Source organism: Mytilus californianus, unplaced genomic scaffold (assembly GCF_021869535.1).
Source record: "Mytilus californianus isolate M0D057914Y unplaced genomic scaffold, xbMytCali1.0.p SCAF_5, whole genome shotgun sequence".
In the NCBI taxonomy this organism is placed as follows: domain Eukaryota; kingdom Metazoa; phylum Mollusca; class Bivalvia; order Mytilida; family Mytilidae; genus Mytilus; species Mytilus californianus.
This window is the reverse complement of record NW_026262701.1, coordinates 31,209,255-31,217,133: the sequence shown is the minus strand read 5'-3', so window position 1 is coordinate 31,217,133 and position 7,879 is coordinate 31,209,255.

Below are 7,879 nucleotides of genomic sequence, written 5' to 3'. Positions count from 1 at the left end.
CCTTGGGAAAACCTGGAAGGAGATTGAGAAGAAGGCAAAAGACAAGCAAATGTGGCGAGTACTGGTTTAGGCCTTATGCGCTGACAGGCACGAAGAGGATGAGTGAGTGAGTGATGATTGATTTTGTTTATTTCAAAAAATTATTAGCTCATCTTTATTCGCCAAAAGCAGATGATATAGGAGCATATGAAGAAAAGTGCAAATAAACCTGCATTCATCTTTAACTTCACGTTGCGCTTTTTACATGATGTTCATCATTGCATAATTCACAGGTTGGGGACTATGTTGATTGCATTACTTCCATTAAACTTAAAACAAAGGATAAAATAGATGCAGTTAAGTCTGCTTCATATTTTACTTGATTTGGAGATTGATTGACGATGAACCAGCTGAGAATAAAACTTTATTGCAAAAGGGATTATTTGAATTTTAAATTGTGATCTCTCCATTTTTATGTAACAACATCGTTTTTGTATGGAAATCACATTACATAAACTGCTTGAGAAAGGAATTTGGTATTGACAATCCACTTTGAAACTCAACACATACCCCCGCGACACTTATTGATCCTGGGAAATCATAGGTCTGTTCTGTGTACCTTTGGAATTTCAACCAATGATGAATAACTGCATCGTCCTTCACTGTATTGAATATCTAAATTACATAAGTGTCCTTACACACAATTTTTTATTGCTGGGTCATCCAAGTGTTCCACAAAACCTCTTTCTAAATTATTAACAACAAAAAATAATGATCCACGTATATACGAGTATTTTGTATTAAAGGGGGGGGGGGATAAATTAAACTTTGTAAAAATCACTCTGATTCCAACACAATATTCTCTGAAACTTATATTATCAAGATTTTGATTTCTTGATTTACAACATATTTATTACGTTTGGAGGACGTGTTTATCAATAAACAATCGGCATTTTCAACTGTGCTCCTCTTCTTGACAAGTCGTTCCTTTATTTATAAGAGGCTGAATCATACAGTACCTTCTTAGAGAGAATGAAAATAAGCTAGCATTATCCTTTAACTTCATGGTTATGCTCCGCTATATAAATGATGTTATTTCGGTGAATTATCAAATTTTTGTGACTAATGTTGAACGCATATATCCCATCTAACTTGAAATAAATGAAACAACAGATACAGTTAAGTCTGCCTCATATCTTGACTTACATCTTGAAAGTGACAATCAGGGTAGGTTGAGAACAAAATTTACGACACAAGAGATGGTTTCAGCTTCCCAATTGTGAACTTTCTATTTCTATGTAGCAACATTCCAGCAGCATCTGCATATTTAGTTTATATCTCCCAGTTGATACGATATTTCAGAGCTTGCATTTCTTATCATGAGTTTCTTGATAGAAAGTTGCTGCTTACAAGGAAGCTATTGAACCAAGAGTTTCAGGTGGTGAATGTGAAATCATTCCTTCGAAACTTTTCCAGACCCCATCACAAGTGTGTAGATTGTTTTGGAATATCTGTTTTACAGATGATGACGGATATGTTCCAATTGTCGTAACAACAATCTCTTCCTCTTTTCCTCGAATGTGACCTACCGAATTAGACTTATCACTGGGTGTGTACTTACTAGAGCAACACGACGAGTGCCACAAGTGGAGTAGGATCTGCTTACCATTCCAGAGCACCTGAGAATATCCCCAGTTTTTGGTGGGTTTCGTGTTGCTTAGTTTTCAGTTGCCCTTGTTGTGTTTTGTGTATTGTTTGTCTTTTCTTCGTTTTTTTGTAATGGCTTTGTCAGTTTGGTTTCGACTTGATTTTGAATATCCCTTTGGTATCTTTCGCCTCTCTTTTTCCACCAGTGTCTAAACATAGAGTATATACACCAAAGTTGTTTTCCACCAGTGTCTAAACATAGAGTATATACACCAAAGTTGTTTTCCACCAGTATCTAAACATAGAGTATATACACCAAAGTTGAAACAAATTATGGGCTTGTTTTTACTATTTTTTTTTACATGGACAGAATATTGCTGCTTACTAAAATACTATTCATCCAATGTTCCGAATGCTAAGATTGAAGCCATTCCTTCAAAAGTTTTCTAGTTACCATCATGATCACTTATCCGTTACGGAATATCTGCGCCCAAATCCCGTTCTCTTTTCATTGATTGTGATATAACAAAACCTACTAATTACAGAATGTACTGCAATGACTTATATTGCGGTTGATACTGTTAGAGGAGGTACTGCTTACACTTTTGAACACTTTTTTATTTTGTTTTATGCAGCTCAATCTTTAGGATACTGTGAAGTGGTTTTTGTTTGTCTTTTTGTAGTTTTTCATTTAAAAGTCATGGTGCTGTTTGTAATTATTTGCCTTGTGGTTTTTAATTGCCCCCTGGAATCTCCTCCCTTTTCAAGTTCGATCTATCACTTCAGTGTTGAGTTGTATCAGCGTAATCGCCACCGTTTACCGGTCTCTTAAATGTGTCATCAACCTCAATAGAATCAAGAGTGTCAAACTAGCTTACAAATTCAGCATTTGATTCAACAGATTCAGAGTCGCTGCAAACCTTCATTCAAGCAAATGGTCAAAACAGATATTTACGTTATTGAGGTAGACATTTGGTGGTAGTTTCTATTAATTTAATAAAATATTCATTATGACTCTTATCACGCTAAAATTAAGTCTCCTGTGACAAATCGAAGCCGAAATTTGATTTGTGATTCCTTGCAAATTAAATTTTTCTATATGCTATCACAGCGTGATGTAGAATACATTATACACGACAAGTGGAACATGTGGAGCAGGATGTGCTTACCCTTCCGGAGATCCCCCTCTTTTTATAGGGGTTCATGTTGCTCAGCATTTAGTTTTCTATGTTTGTCTTTTGGTAATTTGTTTTTATTTGTTGCCGTGGCACTGTCAGTTTGTCATCGACTAATGAGTTTGTTTTACTCCTTTTGTATCCCACGTCTCTTCTTTATATTTGTTTTATAAATTCTTATCTTAATATCATGTCCCAATCATAAAAAAGCAACATACCTTTATAATGACCATTCATCGAAATAATCAGCTAACGATCTTTACATCACAGCTCTACAAGGCATATTGGAAATGTTTTTCTAATGATAAAAATAAAACTTTTTGAACTTGTATTGATTCAAATCGATATATGTTATCTAAAATACTTTTTATTCCGAGTTACCCTATATCATACAAACTAAAACGAAATATGTTCATTTTAAAAGGATTAATCAAACCTTGTCAAGTGTAGCTATCTTATCATATTTCGCATTTGTAATGTTTATTTTGCTCCTATATTAATTCAAACCAAAATGTAATTTATTTTTTGTTTAAAGAGAATGTGCGTTTTATAATGGGAATAGCTGAAATTTGCCCAAAAGAACTTATTATAAATAAATCAAATGTAAACAACAATAACAGTCTTTTCCTAGATTTAGATATTTCAGTATTACACCAGAAACTCTACACGAAAATTTACGACAAAAGGGATGATTTTCCTTCCCTATTGTTAATTTTCCATTTTTGGACGGTGATGGTCCCTTGGCACCGTCTTACGGTGTTTATTTATTCCAACTCTTGTGCTATGATAGTGTCTGTAGCGACGTTTTGAATTTCAATGAACGTTATCTATGTATTACTAGTAAATTATGAAGTCAGGGATTTCGTTACCTCAAGTTTCTAAATTCTTCCATAGATACAAAGATTTGGTTTGCAAGTTTGGCTGTACCTGTAGAAAAATATACAAAGATTTGGTTTGCAAGTTTGGCTGTACCTGTAGAAAGCTTATTTCAAACGGAATAACACATCCTAAATTTTACGGTGATGTTGTTAAACGAGCTAGGAAATTAAGAAACGATCCGTGTAAACTGATCAATCCTTTAAATAAACTTATTCTAAAAGGTTACTTATTCAATGCTGTAAATACATCTTTGAATATTGTTTTCATTGGTATAAATATTGATTTTGTTATCACCAAATTAAAACCATACTAAACATTACACATATGTACTTTTACGTTACTACAATCTGTCGATACCTATAGTTTGGTATTGCACAAGGTCATGTTTTTCTCTGACTGTTAATGACGTCTTTACCCTAAATCCATTGGATGTTAGATGTGTACTGATTGATATTTTAGTCTTAGATACATGATTTTTTTTATTAGTTGTTATTGGCTTTGAACTAGCTGTCAGTAACTACGAGTACTCTCAGATCTGTACTAGTGTACATATTTGTTTAGGGGCCAGCTGAAGGACGCCTCCGGGTGCGGGAGTTTCTCGCTGCATTGAAGACCCATTAGTGGCCTTCGGCTGTTGTCTGATCTATGGTCGGGTTGTTGTCTCTTTGACACATTCCCCATTTCCATTCTCAATTTTATTAGTGTCTTTTTGTTTTTGGGATGTATAAATATCCGTCCACGTCCACTCTGTGTTTCTGTTATATGTATTTCTATTTGTATCCATCTGATGAGTTAAGCCTTTTTCAACTTATTTCTATAGTTTGTTCTGATGTTGTATTGTTGCACCACTAACCCAGGTTACGGGGAGGGTTGAGCGCTCACAAACAATTTAACAACGCCACATTCTTTATGTGCCTGTCCAAAGTCAAGAGCCTGTAGTTCAGTGGTTGTCGTTGGTCCATGTCTGTCATATTTGTTTTTTGTAAATTATTTTGTTATAGATTAGGCCGTTAGTTTTCTCAATTGCATTGTTCCACATTTTTCATGTCGGGGCCTTTTATAGCCGACCATACGGTATGGGCTTTTCTCATTGTTGAAGGCCGTACGGTTGCCTATAATTGCTTACATCCACTTCATTTGAACTTTGGTGGATAGTTGTCTCATTGGCAATCATACCACATCTTCTTGTTTTTATAAATACTCTCTGAAACGGTATGAATTAAAGCAACAGTAGTTTACCGTTTTTTCAAATCTGGTATATCGATTAAATAGAGACAAATCAAGGTAACAAACAAAATCTAAGAAAATCGCCTGATCCCCAAAAGGGGTAAGACCATTGCTTTGACAAGATTAACGTCTCCTGCTATGTATGCATCATCTCCCATGATAATGTTTATTGATAATTGTTGTTTGTCTTTGTCGCTTTGTTATTTCTAATGCTGTTACATGTATCTTATAGTTAAATGCTTTTTCTGTACTGATTTTTATTATATGTTCTTATATGTATCTTTTACTGGTCTGATGATCGCGACTAAACGGAAAAAAAATATTGTTGATTGCAGATATTTCATAGTTTCTGTTAATTTATTCACACTGTTGTTTTTTTATTCGGAAAAACTTAGAACTTGCCATATTGTATTTATCCCCGTCTATAGTTGACGATTGTTTGTTGTTCTTTTTTATATGTTTTATTGGTTGGTGTTTTATTGGCGTAAATCCCAAATCTCATATCGTGTTATTCATTTTGCTGAACATATTTTTTCAAGATTTTCCCTGGCATTTGAAGAAACTGGTCTATATTTCCTACCAGATTCACTCTACTGAAAAAGAAACAATCTTGCAAATTCACGGTTTTAATCAAAATTAAAATTTCAGATGTGAAAAATTCAGTAACAAAATATTAGGAAATAAGTTAGTTAAAATGTTTTCCATGATTTTTAGACGATGTGTTATATTTCAGTGATCGCCAACGTAACGATGTTATACTTTATTTCCCTTGTGTTCTGGAAAAATGTAGATTTGGTAATTAGACAACCCTCATATTTCACAGGGCATAATCTTCTTTTTTCTTTGAGATCCAGAAAAATACACATACAGTTCCTCATATACCTTGATTTTATTTATTTCATAGCATCAATAGTATATCGATCATTAATCAGTTTAAACATTGCATGTTTTTTTATGTTTAATATAATATGATAATACGCCCGCAGTAAACTTAAACGTGATATTTACATTGATGTTGATGTGTAAAAAGCGTTGAAATGAAACCGCGAGTTAGGTCACGCGAGGATGTTCATTTAGTATTATAATGTTTTGTTCAATGGCAAGTGGAATATTTTCAACTAATACATACTTATTTAGCTACAATATTAATATACAGGGGAAAACTAAGTTTGATTGAAGTTACTGCTTTACACAATGGTTATTTGTGGACACTATGCGTTTAGGTAAGACCTTGGCAAATAACTATTTTGTGTACATCTACATGGAAAATTACCATTTGAGGCAATGATACCACAACTCCTTCTTTGTTTGACAAATTTTGGAGATCTCTTCGTTCTGTATGACAAATTTCATTTAGTTGAAAATGAACACATATATTTTTCAATTTGTAATTAAAACAAGAACGAATTCATAGTACAACTAATACATAGGGTCTCATTAGACATTTTCGAAAACTGTTTGAAACTTTTATGTTTACATTGATGATGTCATTTACAGAAAATTCTATAAGGACTATCTTAAAGTGTATAATGTTGACAAATTGAAAAGCGAATAATGCAAAAGATGTATTTTTAGTTATATCAACGAAACAAGTCCTAACGCTTGGATACAAAAAGCAGCACAAATATTACAATTTGACGGAGTTTTAGCCTAGAATGTCTCCAAAGAATTCCCATAACTCTATAATTTTTCATTTCTTCAAATGAATTTTCAACAGTAACACTGTGTTCTTTGATTAAATGATTCACGAGAACGCTCCAATAGACTATTTTCATATTACCAACTTTTGACTCCAAAATTTATATTTTGTCGATACGTTACCTACTCTGTGGTAGAATATCTTGGTACTCTATCAAGTAAGAGCAACGTAAAAAAGTAAAGTCAAGCTTTTTGGGGAAATGAACTGTTTTCTGTTTTCTATACATGACAAAATCATCGAAAAACAGTAAACTTTCTCCTCAAATTGCACCGATTATATATTTGATTTTACTTCTATTGGTTGCTCTTAGCTGACCGAGTACCAGGATGTCCTACCACAAAGAAGGTAACCTGTCGAAAAAAATTATATTATCCGGAGTCAAGACTCGGTAATATGAAAATAGTCTATAAATTTCTTCATGTTTTGTGGTAATGCTTACGTCAAAAATTACCCGAATTACAATCGTATGCTTTATATCACGTTCGTTTATCAGATTTAATATTTAGTTCCTGGTATTAGATTTATTTCATCACAAATTCGCCTCTTCATTTAATTACAAAATAACTATCTCAATATAGGACGTGATTTTGCAACGTGGTATATGGTAGTCATTCGAGTATACCCTCTGTTAAATCTAGAATGGAATGTTACTGGTAAGTTTCTGATAAGAAAGCTGAGCCAAAACAGCAGCATTGATGCAGCTATTTTAAAAAATTCAGCTGAGCTTTAAGAAATGCATGGCTAAGAAAATTCCTAAAATATTGAAATCCTTGAGAGTCAGATCTTTTTTAGAATCAGACGCTTATAACAGAATAAAAAAAGACTGTTAATAAATAATCATTTATCTCGTTTATTAAGTATGTAGCCACATCTTTCGAGACATTGTGTATTTTGAGATGACCTACAGGTAAGTTTACCTGTAATTATTATCGTCAACTTAAAAGTCAATGTGAACTTTAGTTTCCAAAAAATGTCTACTATGACACAAATCAATCAATACACTATAGTCTAGCCTATTCGTGATAGTTTATCCAAATGAGAAAACCTCCGTTGAGATTCGCGTTGTCTTATCACTGACTGATTGAGTGGTTGTCTGAAAGGACAGAGGTGTTAGTAATTGTCTACGTAACAATTCAACACAGAAAAGCAGCTGATCTGACTAAAACTACATATTTTTAACATTAGGAAAAACAAAAGGTTTTAGAAACTTGTGGCAATTAACTAGTGCATTATCTTTTGAGGTTTAGTATGTGTTTAGCACCCGTATTTTGTT